Genomic DNA, 24,698 nt, shown 5'->3' on the forward strand with positions numbered 1-24,698 from the left:
TCTTCTCTGAACTTGTGAATCTATATAAACTTGTCTTTCAACTGTTTTACAGTTGAATACTACTTTTCAGTGAATTCCGGTGGTTTGAAACACTGGTTTCATGTGAACTAGATCTATTTCAAGGATTTCTTCAGTGTACAACATCCTTTCTAGCCTAGAAACTTACATTTTGATTCTTTTATACTTGTTCTATCACTATTCTGTGATATTCATTAGTATTTGCTCAGAATTACTACAGATTTCTAGCTGTTTCCTATAAAGGGCCTTCTGCTCTACTTGTGGGACTTCACATGTAGAAACAACTTTATACACTCTTCTCTGGACTTGCGAAGCTATATAAACTTGTCTTTCAACGGTTTTACAGTTAAATACTACTTTTCAGTGAATTCTGGTGGTTTGAAACACTGGTTTCATGTGAACTAACTCTATTTCAAGGATTTCTGCAGTGTACAACATCCTTTCTAGACTAGAGACTTACATATTGGTGTCTTTTACACTTGTTATTCTCACTATTCTGTGATATTCATTAGTATTTCCTCTGAATGACTACTGATTTCTTGCTGTTTCCTATAATGGGCCTTCTTTTCTACTTGTGGGACTTCACCACATGTAGAAACAACTTTATACATTCTTCTCTGAACTTGAGAAGCTATATACACTTGTCTTTCAACTGTTTTACAGTTAAATACTACTTTTCAGTGAATTCCGGTGGTTTGAAACACTGGTTTCATGTGACCTAACTGTATTTCAAGGACTTGTGCAGTGTACAACATCCTTTCTAGACTAGAGACTTACATTTTGATGTCTTTTACACTTGTTCTCTCACTATTCTGTGATATTAATTAGTATTTGCTCTGAATGACTACTGATTACTAGCTGTTTCCTATAATGGGCCTTCTTTTCTACTTGTGGGACTTCACAACGTCTAGAAACTAATTTATACACTCTTCTCTAGACTTGCGAAGCTATATAAACTTGCCTTTCAACTGTTTTACAGTTAAATACACCTTTTCAGTGAATTCTGGTGGTTTGAAACACTGGTTTCATGTGAACTAAGTCTATGTCAAGGATTTCTGCAGTGTGCAACATCCTTTCTAGACTAGAGACTTACATTTTGATGTCTTTTACACTTGTTCTCTCACTATTCTGTGATATTCATTAGTATTTCCTCTGAATTACTACTGATTTCTAGCTATTTCCTATAAAGGGCCGTCTGCTCTACTTGTGGGACTTCACCACATGTAGAAACAACTTTATCCACTCTTCTCTCGACTTGCGAAGCTATATAAACTTGTCTTTCAACTGTTTTACAGTTGAATACTACTTTTCAGTGAATTCCGGTGGTTTGAAACACTGGTTTCATGTGAACTAGCTCTATTTCAAGGATTTCTTCAGTGTACAACATCCTTTCTAGACTAGAGACTTACATATTGGTGTCTTTTACACTTGTTATTCTCACTATTCTGTGATATTCATTAGTATTTGCTCTGAATTAGTAATGTTTTCTTGCAGTGTCCTATAGTGGGCCTTCTGGTATACTTGTGGGACTTCACCACATGTAGAAACAACTTTATATACTCTTCTCTGAACTTGTGAATCTTTATAAACTTGTCTTTCAACTGTTTTACAGTTGAATACTACTTTTCAGTGAATTCCGGTGGTTTGAAACACTGGTTTCATGTGAACTAGCTCTATTTCAAGGATTTCTTCAGTGTACAACATCCTTTCTAGACTAGAGACTTACATTTTGATGTCTTTTACACTTGTTCTATCACTATTCTGTGATATTCATTAGTATTTGCTCAGAATTACTACTGATTTCTAGCTGTTTCCTATAAAGGGCCTTCTGCTCTACTTGTGGGACTTCACCACATGTAGAAACAACGTTATACACTCTTCTCTGGACTTGCGAAGCTATATAAACTTGTCTTTCAACGGTTTTACAGTTAAATACTACTTTTCAGTGAATTCTGGTGGTTTGAAACACTGGTTTCATGTGAAATAACTGTATTTCAAGGATTTGTGCAGTGTACAACATCCTTTCTATACTAGAGACTTACATTTTGATGTCTTTTACACTTGTTCTCTCACTATTCTGTGATATTCATTAGTATTTGCTCTGAATGACTACTGATTTCTAGCTGTTTCCTATAATGGGCCTTCTTTTCTACTTGTGGGCCTTCACCACAATGAGAAAATACTTTATACACTCTTCTTTGGACTTGCGAAGCTATATAAACTTGTCTTTGAACTGTTTTACAGTAGAATTTCGGTTTTTTGAAACACTGGTTTCATGTGAACTAGCTCTATTTCAAGGATTTCTTCAGTGTACAACATCCTTTCTAGCCTAGAAACTTACATTTTGATGGTTTTCCACTTGTTCTCACACAATTCTATGATATTCATTAGTATTTCCTCTGAATGACTACTGATTTCTAGCTGTTTCCTATAAAGGGCCTTCTGCTCCACTTGTGGGACTTCACCACAATGAGAAACTACTTTATACACTCTTCTCTGGACTTACGAAGCTATATAAACTTGTCTTTCAACTGTTTTACAGTTAAATACTACTTTTCAGTGAATTCTGGTGGTTTGAAACACTGGTTTCATGTGAACTAACTCTATTTCAAGGATTTCTGCAGTGTACAACATCCTTTCTAGACTAGAGACTTTCATTTTGATGTCTTTTACAGTTGTTCTCTCACTATTCTGTTATATTCATTAGTATTTGCTATGGATGACTACTGATTTCTAGCTGTTTCCTATAAAGGGCCTTCTTTTCTCCTTGTGGAACTTCACCACAATGAGAAACTACTTTATACACTCTTCTCTGGACTTGCGAAGCTATATGAACTTGTCTTTCAACTGTTTTACAGTTGAATACTACTTTTCAGTGAATTCTGGTGGTTTCAAACACTGATTTCATGTGAACTAACTCTATTTCAAGGATTTCTGCAGTGTACAACATCCTTTCTAGACTAGAGACTTACATTTTGATGTCTTTTACAGTTGTTCTCTCACTATTCTGTTATATTCATTAGTATTTGCTATGGATGACTACTGATTTCTAGCTGTTTCCTATAATGGGCCTTCTTTTCTCCTTGTGGGACATCACCACAATGAGAAACTACTTTATACACTCTTCTCTGGACTTGCGAAGCTATATATACTTGTCTTTCAACTGTTTTACAGTTGAATACTACTTTTCAGTGAATTCCGGTGGTTTCAAACACAGGTTTCATGTGAACTAACTCTATTTCAAGGATTTCTGCAGTGTACAACATCCTTTCTACACTAGAGACTTACATATTGGTGTCTTTTACACTTGTTATTCTCACTATTCTGTGATATTCATTAGTATTTGCTCTGAATTAGTAATGCTTTCTTGCAGTGTCCTATAATGGGCGTTCTTTTCTACTTGTGGGACTTCACCACATGTAGAAACAACTTTATATACTCTTCTCTGAACTTGTGAATCTTTATAAACATGTCTTTCAACTGTTTTACAGTTGAATACTACTTTTCAGTGAATTCCGGTGGTTTGAAACACTGGTTTCATGTGAACTAGCTCTATTTCAAGGATTTCTTCAGTGTACAACATCCTTTCTAGCCTAGAAACTTACATTTTGATGGTTTTCCACTTGTTCTCACACAATTCTATGATATTCATTAGTATTTCCTCTGAATTACTACTGATTTCTAGCTGTTTCCTATAAAGGGCCTTCTGCTCTACTTGTGGGACTTCACCACATGTAGAAACAACTTTATACACTCTTCTCTGGACTTGCGAAGCTATATAAACTTGTCTTTCAACGGTTTTACAGTTAAATACTACTTTTCAGTGAATTCTGGTTGTTTGAAACACTGGTTTCATGTGAACTAACTCTATTTCTAAGATTTCTGCAGTGTACAACATCCTTTCTATACTAGGGACTTACATTTTGATGTCTTTTACACTAGTTCTCTCACTATTCTGTGATATTCATTAGTATTTCCTCTGAATGACTACTGATTTCTAGCTGTTTCCTATAATGGGCCTTCTTTGCTACTTGTGGGACTTCACTACATGTAGAAGCAACATTATACACTCTTCTCTGAACTTGAGAAGCTATATACACTTGTCTTTCAACTGTTTTACAGTTAAATACTACTTTTCAGTGAATTCCGGTGGTTTGAAACACTGGTTTCATGTGAAATAACTGTATTTCAAGGATTTGTGCAGTGTACAACATCCTTTCTATACTAGAGACTTACATTTTGATGTCTTTTACACTTGTTCTCTCACTATTCTGTGATATTCATTAGTATTTGCTCTGAATTAGTAATGCTTTCTAGGAGTGTCCTATAATGCGCCTTCTTTTCTACTTGTGGGACTTCACCACATGTAGAAACAACTTTATATACTCTTCTCTGAACTTTTGAATCTATATAAACTTTTCTTTCAACTGTTTTACAGTTGAATACTACTTTTCAGTGAATTCTGTTGGTTTGAAACACTGGTTTCATGTGAACTAACTCTATTTCAAGGATTTCTGCAATGTACAACATCCTTTCTAGACTAGAGACTTACATTTTGGTGTCTTTTACACTTGTTCTCTCACTATTCTGTGATATTCATTAGTATTTGCTCTGAATGACTACTGATTTTTAGCTGTTTCCTATAATGGGCCTTCTGGTATACTTGTGGGAGTTCACCACATGTAGAAACAACTTTATATAGTCTTCTCTGAACTTGTGAATTTATATAAACTTGTCTTTCAACTGTTTTACAGTTAAATACTGCATTTCAGTGAATTCTGTTGGTTTGAAACACTGGTTTCATGTGAACTAACTCTATTTCAAGGATTTCTGCAGTGTGCAACATCCTTTCTAGACTAGAGACTTACATTTTGGTGTCTTTTACACTTGTTCTCTCACTATTCTGTGATATTCATTAGTATTTGCTCTGAATGACTACTGATTTCTAGCTGTTTCCTATAATGGGCCTTCTTTTCTACTTGTATGACTTCACCACATGTAGAAGAAACTTTATACACTTCGCTGAACTTTAGAAGCTATATACACTTGTCTTTCAACTGTTTTATAGTTAAATACTACTTTTCAGTGAATTCTGGTGGTTTGAAACACTGGTTTCATGTGAACTAACTCTATTTCAAGGATTTCTGCAGTGTGCAACATCCTTTCTAGACTAGAGACTTACATTTTGATGTCTTTTACACTAGTTCTCTCACTATTCTGTTATATTCATTAGTATTTGCTATCTAAGACTACTGATTTCTAGCTGTTTCCTATAATGGGCCTTCTTTTCTCCTTGTGGGACTTCACCACAATGAAAAACTACTTTATACACTCTTCTCTGGACTTGCGAAGCTATATATACTTCTCTTTCAACTGTTTTACAGTTGAATACTACTTTTCAGTGAATTCCGGTGGTTTCAAACACTGGTTTCATGTGAACTAACTCTATTTCAAGGATTTCTTCAGTGTACAACATCCTTTCTAGCCTAGAAACTTACATTTTGATGGTTTTCCACTTGTTCTCACACAATTCTATGATATTCATTAGTATTTCCTCTGAATTACTACTGATTTCTAGCTGTTTCCTATAAAGGGCCTTCTGCTCTACTTGTGGGACTTCACCACATGTAGAAACAACTTTATACACTCTTCTCTGGACTTGCGAAGCTATATAAACTTGTCTTTCAACGGTTTTACAGTTAAATACTACTTTTCAGTGAATTCTGGTGGTTTGAAACACTGGTTTCATGTGAACTAACTCTATTTCAAGGATTTCTGCAGTGTACAACATCCTTTCTAGACTAGAGACTTTCATTTTGATGTCTTTTACAGTTGTTCTCTCACTATTCTGTTATATTCATTAGTATTTGCTATGGATGACTACTGATTTCTAGCTGTTTCCTATAAAGGGCCTTCTTTTCTCCTTGTGGAACTTCACCACAATGAGAAACTACTTTATACACTCTTCTCTGGACTTGCGAAGCTATATGAACTTGTCTTTCAACTGTTTTACAGTTGAATACTACTTTTCAGTGAATTCTGGTGGTTTCAAACACTGATTTCATGTGAACTAACTCTATTTCAAGGATTTCTGCAGTGTACAACATCCTTTCTAGACTAGAGACTTACATTTTGATGTCTTTTACAGTTGTTCTCTCACTATTCTGTTATATTCATTAGTATTTGCTATGGATGACTACTGATTTCTAGCTGTTTCCTATAATGGGCCTTCTTTTCTCCTTGTGGGACATCACCACAATGAGAAACTACTTTATACACTCTTCTCTGGACTTGCGAAGCTATATATACTTGTCTTTCAACTGTTTTACAGTTGAATACTACTTTTCAGTGAATTCCGGTGGTTTCAAACACAGGTTTCATGTGAACTAACTCTATTTCAAGGATTTCTGCAGTGTACAACATCCTTTCTACACTAGAGACTTACATATTGGTGTCTTTTACACTTGTTATTCTCACTATTCTGTGATATTCATTAGTATTTGCTCTGAATTAGTAATGCTTTCTTGCAGTGTCCTATAATGGGCGTTCTTTTCTACTTGTGGGACTTCACCACATGTAGAAACAACTTTATATACTCTTCTCTGAACTTGTGAATCTTTATAAACATGTCTTTCAACTGTTTTACAGTTGAATACTACTTTTCAGTGAATTCCGGTGGTTTGAAACACTGGTTTCATGTGAACTAGCTCTATTTCAAGGATTTCTTCAGTGTACAACATCCTTTCTAGCCTAGAAACTTACATTTTGATGGTTTTCCACTTGTTCTCACACAATTCTATGATATTCATTAGTATTTCCTCTGAATTACTACTGATTTCTAGCTGTTTCCTATAAAGGGCCTTCTGCTCTACTTGTGGGACTTCACCACATGTAGAAACAACTTTATACACTCTTCTCTGGACTTGCGAAGCTATATAAACTTGTCTTTCAACGGTTTTACAGTTAAATACTACTTTTCAGTGAATTCTGGTTGTTTGAAACACTGGTTTCATGTGAACTAACTCTATTTCTAAGATTTCTGCAGTGTACAACATCCTTTCTATACTAGGGACTTACATTTTGATGTCTTTTACACTAGTTCTCTCACTATTCTGTGATATTCATTAGTATTTCCTCTGAATGACTACTGATTTCTAGCTGTTTCCTATAATGGGCCTTCTTTGCTACTTGTGGGACTTCACTACATGTAGAAGCAACATTATACACTCTTCTCTGAACTTGAGAAGCTATATACACTTGTCTTTCAACTGTTTTACAGTTAAATACTACTTTTCAGTGAATTCCGGTGGTTTGAAACACTGGTTTCATGTGAAATAACTGTATTTCAAGGATTTGTGCAGTGTACAACATCCTTTCTATACTAGAGACTTACATTTTGATGTCTTTTACACTTGTTCTCTCACTATTCTGTGATATTCATTAGTATTTGCTCTGAATTAGTAATGCTTTCTAGGAGTGTCCTATAATGCGCCTTCTTTTCTACTTGTGGGACTTCACCACATGTAGAAACAACTTTATATACTCTTCTCTGAACTTTTGAATCTATATAAACTTTTCTTTCAACTGTTTTACAGTTGAATACTACTTTTCAGTGAATTCTGTTGGTTTGAAACACTGGTTTCATGTGAACTAACTCTATTTCAAGGATTTCTGCAATGTACAACATCCTTTCTAGACTAGAGACTTACATTTTGGTGTCTTTTACACTTGTTCTCTCACTATTCTGTGATATTCATTAGTATTTGCTCTGAATGACTACTGATTTTTAGCTGTTTCCTATAATGGGCCTTCTGGTATACTTGTGGGAGTTCACCACATGTAGAAACAACTTTATATAGTCTTCTCTGAACTTGTGAATTTATATAAACTTGTCTTTCAACTGTTTTACAGTTAAATACTGCATTTCAGTGAATTCTGTTGGTTTGAAACACTGGTTTCATGTGAACTAACTCTATTTCAAGGATTTCTGCAGTGTGCAACATCCTTTCTAGACTAGAGACTTACATTTTGGTGTCTTTTACACTTGTTCTCTCACTATTCTGTGATATTCATTAGTATTTGCTCTGAATGACTACTGATTTCTAGCTGTTTCCTATAATGGGCCTTCTTTTCTACTTGTATGACTTCACCACATGTAGAAGAAACTTTATACACTTCGCTGAACTTTAGAAGCTATATACACTTGTCTTTCAACTGTTTTATAGTTAAATACTACTTTTCAGTGAATTCTGGTGGTTTGAAACACTGGTTTCATGTGAACTAACTCTATTTCAAGGATTTCTGCAGTGTGCAACATCCTTTCTAGACTAGAGACTTACATTTTGATGTCTTTTACACTAGTTCTCTCACTATTCTGTTATATTCATTAGTATTTGCTATCTAAGACTACTGATTTCTAGCTGTTTCCTATAATGGGCCTTCTTTTCTCCTTGTGGGACTTCACCACAATGAAAAACTACTTTATACACTCTTCTCTGGACTTGCGAAGCTATATATACTTCTCTTTCAACTGTTTTACAGTTGAATACTACTTTTCAGTGAATTCCGGTGGTTTCAAACACTGGTTTCATGTGAACTAACTCTATTTCAAGGATTTCTTCAGTGTACAACATCCTTTCTAGCCTAGAAACTTACATTTTGATGGTTTTCCACTTGTTCTCACACAATTCTATGATATTCATTAGTATTTCCTCTGAATTACTACTGATTTCTAGCTGTTTCCTATAAAGGGCCTTCTGCTCTACTTGTGGGACTTCACCACATGTAGAAACAACTTTATACACTCTTCTCTGGACTTGCGAAGCTATATAAACTTGTCTTTCAACGGTTTTACAGTTAAATACTACTTTTCAGTGAATTCTGGTGGTTTGAAACACTGGTTTCATGTGAACTAACTCTATTTCAAGGATTTCTGCAGTGTACAACATCCTTTCTAGACTAGAGACTTTCATTTTGATGTCTTTTACAGTTGTTCTCTCACTATTCTGTTATATTCATTAGTATTTGCTATGGATGACTACTGATTTCTAGCTGTTTCCTATAAAGGGCCTTCTTTTCTCCTTGTGGAACTTCACCACAATGAGAAACTACTTTATACACTCTTCTCTGGACTTGCGAAGCTATATGAACTTGTCTTTCAACTGTTTTACAGTTGAATACTACTTTTCAGTGAATTCTGGTGGTTTCAAACACTGATTTCATGTGAACTAACTCTATTTCAAGGATTTCTGCAGTGTACAACATCCTTTCTAGACTAGAGACTTACATTTTGATGTCTTTTACAGTTGTTCTCTCACTATTCTGTTATATTCATTAGTATTTGCTATGGATGACTACTGATTTCTAGCTGTTTCCTATAATGGGCCTTCTTTTCTCCTTGTGGGACATCACCACAATGAGAAACTACTTTATACACTCTTCTCTGGACTTGCGAAGCTATATATACTTGTCTTTCAACTGTTTTACAGTTGAATACTACTTTTCAGTGAATTCCGGTGGTTTCAAACACAGGTTTCATGTGAACTAACTCTATTTCAAGGATTTCTGCAGTGTACAACATCCTTTCTACACTAGAGACTTACATATTGGTGTCTTTTACACTTGTTATTCTCACTATTCTGTGATATTCATTAGTATTTGCTCTGAATTAGTAATGCTTTCTTGCAGTGTCCTATAATGGGCGTTCTTTTCTACTTGTGGGACTTCACCACATGTAGAAACAACTTTATATACTCTTCTCTGAACTTGTGAATCTTTATAAACATGTCTTTCAACTGTTTTACAGTTGAATACTACTTTTCAGTGAATTCCGGTGGTTTGAAACACTGGTTTCATGTGAACTAGCTCTATTTCAAGGATTTCTTCAGTGTACAACATCCTTTCTAGCCTAGAAACTTACATTTTGATGGTTTTCCACTTGTTCTCACACAATTCTATGATATTCATTAGTATTTCCTCTGAATTACTACTGATTTCTAGCTGTTTCCTATAAAGGGCCTTCTGCTCTACTTGTGGGACTTCACCACATGTAGAAACAACTTTATACACTCTTCTCTGGACTTGCGAAGCTATATAAACTTGTCTTTCAACGGTTTTACAGTTAAATACTACTTTTCAGTGAATTCTGGTTGTTTGAAACACTGGTTTCATGTGAACTAACTCTATTTCTAAGATTTCTGCAGTGTACAACATCCTTTCTATACTAGGGACTTACATTTTGATGTCTTTTACACTAGTTCTCTCACTATTCTGTGATATTCATTAGTATTTCCTCTGAATGACTACTGATTTCTAGCTGTTTCCTATAATGGGCCTTCTTTGCTACTTGTGGGACTTCACTACATGTAGAAGCAACATTATACACTCTTCTCTGAACTTGAGAAGCTATATACACTTGTCTTTCAACTGTTTTACAGTTAAATACTACTTTTCAGTGAATTCCGGTGGTTTGAAACACTGGTTTCATGTGAAATAACTGTATTTCAAGGATTTGTGCAGTGTACAACATCCTTTCTATACTAGAGACTTACATTTTGATGTCTTTTACACTTGTTCTCTCACTATTCTGTGATATTCATTAGTATTTGCTCTGATTTAGTAATGCTTTCTAGGAGTGTCCTATAATGCGCCTTCTTTTCTACTTGTGGGACTTCACCACATGTAGAAACAACTTTATATACTCTTCTCTGAACTTTTGAATCTATATAAACTTTTCTTTCAACTGTTTTACAGTTGAATACTACTTTTCAGTGAATTCTGTTGGTTTGAAACACTGGTTTCATGTGAACTAACTCTATTTCAAGGATTTCTGCAATGTACAACATCCTTTCTAGACTAGAGACTTACATTTTGGTGTCTTTTACACTTGTTCTCTCACTATTCTGTGATATTCATTAGTATTTGCTCTGAATGACTACTGATTTTTAGCTGTTTCCTATAATGGGCCTTCTGGTATACTTGTGGGAGTTCACCACATGTAGAAACAACTTTATATAGTCTTCTCTGAACTTGTGAATTTATATAAACTTGTCTTTCAACTGTTTTACAGTTAAATACTGCATTTCAGTGAATTCTGTTGGTTTGAAACACTGGTTTCATGTGAACTAACTCTATTTCAAGGATTTCTGCAGTGTGCAACATCCTTTCTAGACTAGAGACTTACATTTTGGTGTCTTTTACACTTGTTCTCTCACTATTCTGTGATATTCATTAGTATTTGCTCTGAATGACTACTGATTTCTAGCTGTTTCCTATAATGGGCCTTCTTTTCTACTTGTATGACTTCACCACATGTAGAAGAAACTTTATACACTTCGCTGAACTTTAGAAGCTATATACACTTGTCTTTCAACTGTTTTATAGTTAAATACTACTTTTCAGTGAATTCTGGTGGTTTGAAACACTGGTTTCATGTGAACTAACTCTATTTCAAGGATTTCTGCAGTGTGCAACATCCTTTCTAGACTAGAGACTTACATTTTGATGTCTTTTACACTAGTTCTCTCACTATTCTGTTATATTCATTAGTATTTGCTATCTAAGACTACTGATTTCTAGCTGTTTCCTATAATGGGCCTTCTTTTCTCCTTGTGGGACTTCACCACAATGAAAAACTACTTTATACACTCTTCTCTGGACTTGCGAAGCTATATATACTTCTCTTTCAACTGTTTTACAGTTGAATACTACTTTTCAGTGAATTCCGGTGGTTTCAAACACTGGTTTCATGTGAACTAACTCTATTTCAAGGATTTCTTCAGTGTACAACATCCTTTCTAGCCTAGAAACTTACATTTTGATGGTTTTCCACTTGTTCTCACACAATTCTATGATATTCATTAGTATTTCCTCTGAATTACTACTGATTTCTAGCTGTTTCCTATAAAGGGCCTTCTGCTCTACTTGTGGGACTTCACCACATGTAGAAACAACTTTATACACTCTTCTCTGGACTTGCGAAGCTATATAAACTTGTCTTTCAACGGTTTTACAGTTAAATACTACTTTTCAGTGAATTCTGGTGGTTTGAAACACTGGTTTCATGTGAACTAACTCTATTTCAAGGATTTCTGCAGTGTACAACATCCTTTCTAGACTAGAGACTTTCATTTTGATGTCTTTTACAGTTGTTCTCTCACTATTCTGTTATATTCATTAGTATTTGCTATGGATGACTACTGATTTCTAGCTGTTTCCTATAAAGGGCCTTCTTTTCTCCTTGTGGAACTTCACCACAATGAGAAACTACTTTATACACTCTTCTCTGGACTTGCGAAGCTATATGAACTTGTCTTTCAACTGTTTTACAGTTGAATACTACTTTTCAGTGAATTCTGGTGGTTTCAAACACTGATTTCATGTGAACTAACTCTATTTCAAGGATTTCTGCAGTGTACAACATCCTTTCTAGACTAGAGACTTACATTTTGATGTCTTTTACAGTTGTTCTCTCACTATTCTGTTATATTCATTAGTATTTGCTATGGATGACTACTGATTTCTAGCTGTTTCCTATAATGGGCCTTCTTTTCTCCTTGTGGGACATCACCACAATGAGAAACTACTTTATACACTCTTCTCTGGACTTGCGAAGCTATATATACTTGTCTTTCAACTGTTTTACAGTTGAATACTACTTTTCAGTGAATTCCGGTGGTTTCAAACACAGGTTTCATGTGAACTAACTCTATTTCAAGGATTTCTGCAGTGTACAACATCCTTTCTACACTAGAGACTTACATATTGGTGTCTTTTACACTTGTTATTCTCACTATTCTGTGATATTCATTAGTATTTGCTCTGAATTAGTAATGCTTTCTTGCAGTGTCCTATAATGGGCGTTCTTTTCTACTTGTGGGACTTCACCACATGTAGAAACAACTTTATATACTCTTCTCTGAACTTGTGAATCTTTATAAACATGTCTTTCAACTGTTTTACAGTTGAATACTACTTTTCAGTGAATTCCGGTGGTTTGAAACACTGGTTTCATGTGAACTAGCTCTATTTCAAGGATTTCTTCAGTGTACAACATCCTTTCTAGCCTAGAAACTTACATTTTGATGGTTTTCCACTTGTTCTCACACAATTCTATGATATTCATTAGTATTTCCTCTGAATTACTACTGATTTCTAGCTGTTTCCTATAAAGGGCCTTCTGCTCTACTTGTGGGACTTCACCACATGTAGAAACAACTTTATACACTCTTCTCTGGACTTGCGAAGCTATATAAACTTGTCTTTCAACGGTTTTACAGTTAAATACTACTTTTCAGTGAATTCTGGTTGTTTGAAACACTGGTTTCATGTGAACTAACTCTATTTCTAAGATTTCTGCAGTGTACAACATCCTTTCTATACTAGGGACTTACATTTTGATGTCTTTTACACTAGTTCTCTCACTATTCTGTGATATTCATTAGTATTTCCTCTGAATGACTACTGATTTCTAGCTGTTTCCTATAATGGGCCTTCTTTGCTACTTGTGGGACTTCACTACATGTAGAAGCAACATTATACACTCTTCTCTGAACTTGAGAAGCTATATACACTTGTCTTTCAACTGTTTTACAGTTAAATACTACTTTTCAGTGAATTCCGGTGGTTTGAAACACTGGTTTCATGTGAAATAACTGTATTTCAAGGATTTGTGCAGTGTACACCATCCTTTCTATACTAGAGACTTACATTTTGATGTCTTTTACACTTGTTCTCTCACTATTCTGTGATATTCATTAGTATTTGCTCTGAATTAGTAATGCTTTCTAGGAGTGTCCTATAATGCGCCTTCTTTTCTACTTGTGGGACTTCACCACATGTAGAAACAACTTTATATACTCTTCTCTGAACTTTTGAATCTATATAAACTTTTCTTTCAACTGTTTTACAGTTGAATACTACTTTTCAGTGAATTCTGTTGGTTTGAAACACTGGTTTCATGTGAACTAACTCTATTTCAAGGATTTCTGCAATGTACAACATCCTTTCTAGACTAGAGACTTACATTTTGGTGTCTTTTACACTTGTTCTCTCACTATTCTGTGATATTCATTAGTATTTGCTCTGAATGACTACTGATTTTTAGCTGTTTCCTATAATGGGCCTTCTGGTATACTTGTGGGAGTTCACCACATGTAGAAACAACTTTATATAGTCTTCTCTGAACTTGTGAATTTATATAAACTTGTCTTTCAACTGTTTTACAGTTAAATACTGCATTTCAGTGAATTCTGTTGGTTTGAAACACTGGTTTCATGTGAACTAACTCTATTTCAAGGATTTCTGCAGTGTGCAACATCCTTTCTAGACTAGAGACTTACATTTTGGTGTCTTTTACACTTGTTCTCTCACTATTCTGTGATATTCATTAGTATTTGCTCTGAATGACTACTGATTTCTAGCTGTTTCCTATAATGGGCCTTCTTTTCTACTTGTATGACTTCACCACATGTAGAAGAAACTTTATACACTTCGCTGAACTTTAGAAGCTATATACACTTGTCTTTCAACTGTTTTATAGTTAAATACTACTTTTCAGTGAATTCTGGTGGTTTGAAACACTGGTTTCATGTGAACTAACTCTATTTCAAGGATTTCTGCAGTGTGCAACATCCTTTCTAGACTAGAGACTTACATTTTGATATCTTTTACACTAGTTCTCTCACTATTCTGTTATATTCATTAGTATTTGCTATCTAAGACTACTGATTTCTAGCTGTTTCCTATAATGGGCCTTCTTTTCTCCTTGTGGGACTTCACCACAATGAAAAACTACTTTATACACTCTTCTCTGGACTTGCGAAGCTATATATACTTCTCTTTCAACTGTTTTACAGTTGAATACTACTTTTCAGTGAATTCCGGTGGTTTCAAACACTGGTTTCATGTGAACTAACTCTATTTCAAGGATTTCTTCAGTGTACAACATCCTTTCTAGCCTAGAAACTTACATTTTGATGGTTTTCCACTTGTTCTCACACAATTCTATGATATTCATTAGTATTTCCTCTGAATTACTACTGATTTCTAGCTGTTTCCTATAAAGGGCCTTCTGCTCTACTTGTGGGACTTCACCACATGTAGAAACAACTTTATACACTCTTCTCTGGACTTGCGAAGCTATATAAACTTGTCTTTCAACGGTTTTACAGTTAAATACTACTTTTCAGTGAATTCTGGTTGTTTGAAACACTGGTTTCATGTGAACTAACTCTATTTCTAAGATTTCTGCAGTGTACAACATCCTTTCTATACTAGGGACTTACATTTTGATGTCTTTTACACTAGTTCTCTCACTATTCTGTGATATTCATTAGTATTTCCTCTGAATGACTACTGATTTCTAGCTGTTTCCTATAATGGGCCTTCTTTGCTACTTGTGGGACTTCACTACATGTAGAAGCAACATTATACACTCTTCTCTGAACTTGAGAAGCTATATACACTTGTCTTTCAACTGTTTTACAGTTAAATACTACTTTTCAGTGAATTCCGGTGGTTTGAAACACTGGTTTCATGTGAAATAACTGTATTTCAAGGATTTGTGCAGTGTACAACATCCTTTCTATACTAGAGACTTACATTTTGATGTCTTTTACACTTGTTCTCTCACTATTCTGTGATATTCATTAGTATTTGCTCTGAATTAGTAATGCTTTCTAGGAGTGTCCTATAATGCGCCTTCTTTTCTACTTGTGGGACTTCACCACATGTAGAAACAACTTTATATACTCTTCTCTGAACTTTTGAATCTATATAAACTTTTCTTTCAACTGTTTTACAGTTGAATACTACTTTTCAGTGAATTCTGTTGGTTTGAAACACTGGTTTCATGTGAACTAACTCTATTTCAAGGATTTCTGCAATGTACAACATCCTTTCTAGACTAGAGACTTACATTTTGGTGTCTTTTACACTTGTTCTCTCACTATTCTGTGATATTCATTAGTATTTGCTCTGAATGACTACTGATTTTTAGCTGTTTCCTATAATGGGCCTTCTGGTATACTTGTGGGAGTTCACCACATGTAGAAACAACTTTATATAGTCTTCTCTGAACTTGTGAATTTATATAAACTTGTCTTTCAACTGTTTTACAGTTAAATACTGCATTTCAGTGAATTCTGTTGGTTTGAAACACTGGTTTCATGTGAACTAACTCTATTTCAAGGATTTCTGCAGTGTGCAACATCCTTTCTAGACTAGAGACTTACATTTTGGTGTCTTTTACACTTGTTCTCTCACTATTCTGTGATATTCATTAGTATTTGCTCTGAATGACTACTGATTTCTAGCTGTTTCCTATAATGGGCCTTCTTTTCTACTTGTATGACTTCACCACATGTAGAAGAAACTTTATACACTTCGCTGAACTTTAGAAGCTATATACACTTGTCTTTCAACTGTTTTATAGTTAAATACTACTTTTCAGTGAATTCTGGTGGTTTGAAACACTGGTTTCATGTGAACTAACTCTATTTCAAGGATTTCTGCAGTGTGCAACATCCTTTCTAGACTAGAGACTTACATTTTGATGTCTTTTACACTAGTTCTCTCACTATTCTGTTATATTCATTAGTATTTGCTATCTAAGACTACTGATTTCTAGCTGTTTCCTATAATGGGCCTTCTTTTCTCCTTGTGGGACTTCACCACAATGAAAAACTACTTTATACACTCTTCTCTGGACTTGCGAAGCTATATATACTTCTCTTTCAACTGTTTTACAGTTGAATACTACTTTTCAGTGAATTCCGGTGGTTTCAAACACTGGTTTCATGTGAACTAACTCTATTTCAAGGATTTCTTCAGTGTACAACATCCTTTCTAGCCTAGAAACTTACATTTTGATGGTTTTCCACTTGTTCTCACACAATTCTATGATATTCATTAGTATTTCCTCTGAATTACTACTGATTTCTAGCTGTTTCCTATAAAGGGCCTTCTGCTCTACTTGTGGTACTTCACCACATGTAGAAACAACTTTATACACTCTTCTCTGGACTTGCGAAGCTATATAAACTTGTCTTTCAACGGTTTTACAGTTAAATACAACTTTTCAGTGAATTCTGGTCGTTTGAAACACTGGTTTCATGTGAACTAACTCTATTTCTAGGATTTCTGCAGTGTACAACATCCTTTCTAGACTAGGGACTTACATTTTGATGTCTTTTACACTAGTTCTCTTACTATTCTCTGATATTCATTAGTATTTCCTCTGAATGACTACTGATTTCTAGCTGTTTCCTATAATGGGCCTTCTTTTCTACTTGTGGGACTTCACTACATGTAGAAACAACATTATACACTCTTCTCTGAAATTGAGAAGCTATATACACTTGTCTTTCAACTGTTTTACAGTTAAATACTACTTTTCAGTGAATTCCGGTGGTTTGAAACACTGGTTTCATGTGAAATAACTGTATTTCAAGGATTTCTTCAGTATACAACATCCTTTCTAGCCTAGAAACTTACATTTTGATTGTTTTCCACTTGTTCTCACACAATTCTATGATATTCATTAGTATTTCCTCTGAATTACTACTGATTTCTAGCTGTTTCCTATAATGGGCCTTCTTTTCTACTTGTGGGACTTCACCACATGTAGAAACAACTTTATACACTCTTCTCTGGACTTGTGAAGCTATATGAACTTGTCTTTCAACGGTTTCACAGTTGAATACTACTTTTCAGTGAATTCTGTTGGATTGAAACACTGGTTTCATGTGAACTAACTCTATTTCAAGGATTTCTGCAATGTACAACATCCTTTCTAGACTAGAGACTTACATTTTGGTGTCTTTTACACTTGTTCTCTCACTATTCTGTGATATTCATTAGTATTTCCTCTGAATGACTACTGATTACTAGCTGTTTTCTATAATGGGCCTTCTTTTCTACTTGTGGGACTTCACCACATGTAGAAACAACTTTATACATTCTTCTGTGAACTTGAGAAGCTCTATACACTTGTCTTACAACTGTTTTACAGTTAAATACTACTTTTCAGTGAATTCCGGTGGTTTAAAACACTGGTTTCATGTGAACTAACTGTATTTCAAGGATTTGTGCAGTGTACAACATCCTTTCTAGTCTAGAGACTTACATTTTGATGTCTTTTACACTTGTTCTATCACTATTCTGTGATATTCATTAGTATTTCCTCTGAATGACTACTGATTTCTAGCTGTTTCCTATAATGGGCCTTCTTTTCTACTTGTGGGACTTCACCACATGTAGAAACAACATTATACACTTTCTCTGAACTTGAGAAGCTATATACACTTGTCTTTCAACTGTTTTACAGTTAAATACTACTTTTCAGTGAATTCCGGTTGTTTGAAACACTGGTTTCATGTGAAATAACTGTATTTCAAGGATTTGTGCAGTGTACAACATCCTTTCTATACTAGAGACTTACATTTTGATGTCTTTTACACTTGTTCTCTCACTATTCTGTGATATTCATTAGTATTTGCTCTGAATGACTACTGATTTCTAGCTGTTTCCTATAATGGACCTTCTTTTCTATTGTGGGACTTCACAACATCTAGAAACTAATTTATACACTCTTCTCTAGACTTGCGAAGCTATATAAACTTGTCTTTCAACTGTTTTACAGTTAAATACACCTTTTCAGTGAATTCTGGTGGTTTGAAACACTGGTTTCATGTGAACTAACTCTATTTCAAGGATTTCTGCAGTGTGCAACATCCTTTCTAGACTAGAGACTTACATTTTGATGTCTTTTACACTAGTTCTCTCACTATTCTGTGATATTCATTAGTATTTGCTCTGAATGACTACTGATTTCTAGCTGTTTTCTATAATGGGCCTTCTTTTCTACTTGTGGGACTTCACCACAATGAGAAAATACTTTATACACTCTTCTTTGGACTTGCGAAGCTATATAAACTTGTCTTTGAACTGTTTTACAGTAGAATACTACTTTTCAGTGAATTTCGGTTTTTTGAAACACTGGTTTCATGTGAACTAGCTCTATTTCAAGGATTTCTTCAGTGTACAACATCCTTTCTAGCCTAGAAACTTACATTTTGATGGTTTTCCACTTGTTCTCACACAATTCTATGATATTCATTAGTATTTCCTCTGAATGACTACTGATTTCTAGCTGTTTCCTATACAGGGCCTTTTGCTCCACTTGTGGGACTTCACCACAATGAGAAACTACTTTATACACTCTTCTCTGGACTTGCGAAGCTATATAAACTTGTCTTTCAACTGTTTTACAGTTAAATACTACTTTTCAGTGAATTCTGGTGGTTTGAAACACTGGTTTCATGTGAACTAACTCTATTTCAAGGATTTCTGCAGTGTACAACATCCTTTCTAGACTAGAGACTTACATTTTGATGTCTTTTACAGTTTTTCTCTCACTATTCTGTTATATTCATTAGTATTTGCTATGGATGACTACTGATTTCTAGCTGTTTCCTATAATGGGCCTTCTTTTCTCCTTGTGGGAATTCACCACAATGAGAAACTACTTTATACACTCTTCTCTGGACTTGCGAAGCTATATAAACTTGTCTTTCAACTGTTTTACAGTTGAATACTACTTTTCAGTGAATTCTGGTGGTTTCAAACACTGGTTTCATGTGAACTAACTCTATTTCAAGGATTTCTGCAGTGTACAACATCCTTTCTACACTAGAGACTTACATATTGGTGTCTTTTACACTTGTTATTCTCACTATTCTGTGATATTCATTAGTATTTGCTCTGAATTAGTAATGTTTTCTTGCAGTGTCCTATAGTGGGCCTTCTGGTATACTTGTGGGACTTCACCACATGTGGAAGAAACTTTATACACTTCTCTGAACTTTAGAAGCTATATACACTTGTCTTTCAACTGTTTTACAGTTAAATACTACTTTTCAGTGAATTCTGGTGGTTTGAAACACTGGTTTCATGTGAACGTACTCTATTTCAAGGATTTCTGCAGTGGGCAACATCCTTTCTAGACTAGAGACTTACATTTTGATGTCTTTTACACTTGTTCTCTCACTATTCTGTGATATTCATTACTATTTGCTCTGAATTAGTAATGCTTTCTAGGAGTGTCCTATAATGCGCCTTCTTTTCTACTTGTGGGACTTCACCACATGTAGAAACAACTTTATATACTCTTCTCTGAACTTTTGAATCTATATAAACTTGTCTTTCAACTGTTTTACAGTTGAATACTACTTTTCAGTGAATTCCGGTGGTTTGAAACACTGGTTTCATGTGAACTAACTCTATTTCAAGCAATTCTTCAGTATACAAAATCCTTTCTAGCCTAGAAACTTACATTTTGATTGTTTTCCACTTGTTCTCACACAATTCTATGATATTCATTAGTATTTCCTCTGAATTACTACTGATTTCTAGCTGTTTCCTATAATGGGCCTTCTTTTCTACTTGTGGGACTTCACCACATGTAGAAACAACTTTATACACTCTTCTCTGGACTTGTGAAGCTATATGAACTTGTCTTTCAACGGTTTCACAGTTGAATACTACTTTTCAGTGAATTCTGTTGGTTTGAAACACTGGTTTCATGTGAACTAACTCTATTTCAAGGATTTCTGCAATGTACAACATCCTTTCTAGACTAGAGACTTACATTTTGGTGTCTTTTACACTTGTTCTCTCACTATTCTGTGATATTCATTAGTATTTGCTCTGAATGACTACTGATTTTTAGCTGTTTCCTATAATGGGCCTTCTGGTATACTTGTGGGAGTTCACCACATGTAGAAACAACTTTATATAGTCTTCTCTGAACTTGTGAATTCATATAAACTTGTCTTTCAACTGTTTTACAGTTAAATACTGCATTTCAGTGAATTCTGTTGGTTTGAAACACTGGTTTCATGTGAACTAACTCTATTTCAAGGATTTCTGCAGTGTGCAACATCCTTTCTAGACTAGAGACTTACATTTTGGTGTCTTTTACACTTGTTCTCTCACTATTCTGTGATATTCATTAGTATTTGCTCTGAATGACTACTGATTTCTAGCTGTTTCCTATAATGGGCCTTCTTTTCTACTTCTATGACTTCACCACATGTAGAAGAAACTTTATACACTTCGCTGAACTTTAGAAGCTATATACACTTGTCTTTCAACTGTTTTATAGTTAAATACTACTTTTCAGTGAATTCTGGTGGTTTGAAACACTGGTTTCATGTGAACTAACTCTATTTCAAGGATTTCTGCAGTGTGCAACATCCTTTCTAGACTAGAGACTTACATTTTGATGTCTTTTACACTAGTTCTCTCACTATTCTGTTATATTCATTAGTATTTGCTATCTAAGACTACTGATTTCTAGCTGTTTCCTATAATGGGCCTTCTTTTCTCCTTGTGGGACTTCACCACAATGAGAAACTACTTTATACACTCTTCTCTGGACTTGCGAAGCTATATATACTTGTCTTTCAACTGTTTTACAGTTGAATACTACTTTTCAGTGAATTCCGGTGGTTTCAAACACTGTTTTCATGTGAACTAACTCTATTTCAAGGATTTCTTCAGTGTACAACATCCTTTCTAGCCTAGAAACTTACATTTTGATGGTTTTCCACTTGTTCTCACACAATTCTATGATATTCATTAGTATTTCCTCTGAATTACTACTGATTTCTAGCTGTTTCCTATAAAGGGCCTTCTGCTCTACTTGTGGTACTTCACCACATGTAGAAACAACTTTATACACTCTTCTCTGGACTTGCGAACTTGTCTTTCAACGGTTTTACAGTTAAATACAACTTTTCAGTGAATTCTGGTGGTTTGAAACACTGGTTTCATGTGAACTAACTCTATTTCTAGGATTTCTGCAGTGTACAACATCCTTTCTAGACTAGGGACTTACATTTTGATGTCTTTTACACTAGTTCTCTTACTATTCTGTGATATTCATTAGTATTTCCTCTGAATGACTACTGATTTCTAGCTGTTTCCTATAATGGGCCTTCTTTTCTACTTGTGGGACTTCACTACATGTAGAAACAACATTATACACTCTTCTCTGAACTTGAGAAGCTATATACACTTGTCTTTCAACTGTTTTACACTTAAATACTACTTTTCAGTGAATTCCGGTGGTTTGAAACACTGGTTTCATGTGAAATAACTGTATTTCAAGGATTTCTTCAGTATACAACATCCTTTCTAGCCTAGAAACTTACATTTTGATTGTTTTCCACTTGTTCTCACACAATTCTATGATATTCATTAGTATTTCCTCTGAATTACTACTGATTTCTAGCTGTTTCCTATAATGGGCCTTCTTTTCTACTTGTGGGACTTCCCCACATGTAGAAACAACATTATACACTCTTCTCTGAACTTGAGAAGCTATATACACTTGTCTTTCAACTGTTTTACACTTAAATACTACTTTTCAGTGAATTCTGGTGGTTTAAAACACTGGTTTCATGTGAACTAACTGTATTTCAAGGATTTGTGCAGTGTACAACATCCTTTCTAGTCTAGAGACTTACATTTTGATGTCTTTTACACTTGTTCTATCACTATTCTGTGATATTCATTAGTATTTCCTCTGAATGACTACTGATTTCTAGCTGTTTCCTATAATGGGCCTTCTTTTCTACTTGTGGGACTTCCCCACATGTAGAAACAACATTATACACTCTTCTCTGAACTTGAGAAGCTATATACACTTGTCTTTCAACTGTTTTACAGTTAAATACTACTTTTCAGTGAATTCCGGTGGTTTGAAACACTGGTTTCATGTGAACTAACTCTATTTCAAGGATTTCTGCAATGTACAACATCCTTTCTAGACTAGAGACTTACATTTTGATGTCTTTTACACTTGTTCTCTCACTATTCTGTGATATTTATTAGTATTTGCTCTGAATTAGTAATGCTTTCTGGCAGTGTCCTATAATGGGCCTCCTTTTCTACTTGTGGGACTTCACAACATCTAGAAACTAATTTACACACTCTTCTCTAGACTTGCGAAGCTATATAAACTTGTCTTTCAACTGTTTTACAGTTGAATACTACTTTTCAGTGAATTCCGGTGGTTTGAAACACTGGTTTCATGTGAACTAACTCTATTTCAAGGATTTCTGCAGTGTGCAACATCCTTTCTAGACTAGAGACTTACATTTTGATGTCTTTTACACTAGTTCTCTCACTATTCTGTGATATTCATTAGTATTTGCTCTGAATGACTACTGATTTCTAGCTGTTTTCTATAATGGGCCTTCTTTTCTACTTGTGGGACTTCACCACAATGAGAAAATACTTTATACACTCTTCTTTGGACTTGCGAAGCTATATAAACTTGTCTTTGAACTGTTTTACAGTAGAATACTACTTTTCAGTGAATTTCGGTTTTTTGAAACACTGGTTTCATGTGAACTAGCTCTATTTCAAGGATTTCTTCAGTGTACAACATCCTTTCTAGCCTAGAAACTTACATTTTGATGGTTTTCCACTTGTTCTCACACAATTCTATGATATTCATTAGTATTTCCTCTGAATGACTACTGATTTCTAGCTGTTTCCTATAAAGGGCCTTTTGCTCCACTTGTGGGACTTCACCACAATGAGAAACTACTTTATACACTCTTCTCTGGACTTGCGAAGCTATATAAACTTGTCTTTCAACTGTTTTACAGTTAAATACTACTTTTCAGTGAATTCTGGTGGTTTGAAACACTGGTTTCATGTGAACTAACTCTATTTCAAGGATTTCTGCAGTGTACAACATCCTTTCTAGACTAGAGACTTACATTTTGATGTCTTTTACAGTTTTTCTCTCACTATTCTGTTATATTCATTAGTATTTGCTATGGATGACTACTGATTTCTAGCTGTTTCCTATAATGGGCCTTCTTTTCTCCTTGTGGGACTTCACCACAATGAGAAACTACTTTATACACTCTTCTCTGGACTTGCGAAGCTATATAAACTTGTCTTTCAACTGTTTTACAGTTGAATACTACTTTTCAGTGAATTCTGGTGGTTTCAAACACTGGTTTCATGTGAACTAACTCTATTTCAAGGATTTCTGCAGTGTACAACATCCTTTCTACACTAGAGACTTACATATTGGTGTCTTTTACACTTGTTATTCTCACTATTCTGTGATATTCATTAGTATTTGCTCTGAATTAGTAATGTTTTCTTGCAGTGTCCTATAGTGGGCCTTCTGGTATACTTGTGGGACTTCACCACATGTGGAAGAAACTTTATACACTTCTCTGAACTTTAGAAGCTATATACACTTGTCTTTCAACTGTTTTACAGTTAAATACTACTTTTCAGTGAATTCTGGTGGTTTGAAACACTGGTTTCATGTGAACGTACTCTATTTCAAGGATTTCTGCAGTGGGCAACATCCTTTCTAGACTAGAGACTTACATTTTGATGTCTTTTACACTTGTTCTCTCACTATTCTGTGATATTCATTACTATTTGCTCTGAATTAGTAATGCTTTCTAGGAGTGTCCTATAATGCGCCTTCTTTTCTACTTGTGGGACTTCACCACATGTAGAAACAACTTTATATACTCTTCTCTGAACTTTTGAATCTATATAAACTTGTCTTTCAACTGTTTTACAGTTGAATACTACTTTTCAGTGAATTCCGGTGGTTTGAAACACTGGTTTCATGTGAA

The sequence above is a fragment of the Cnephaeus nilssonii genome (assembly GCF_951640355.1).
Source record: "Cnephaeus nilssonii genome assembly, chromosome: 2".
In the NCBI taxonomy this organism is placed as follows: Eukaryota; Metazoa; Chordata; class Mammalia; order Chiroptera; family Vespertilionidae; genus Cnephaeus; species Cnephaeus nilssonii.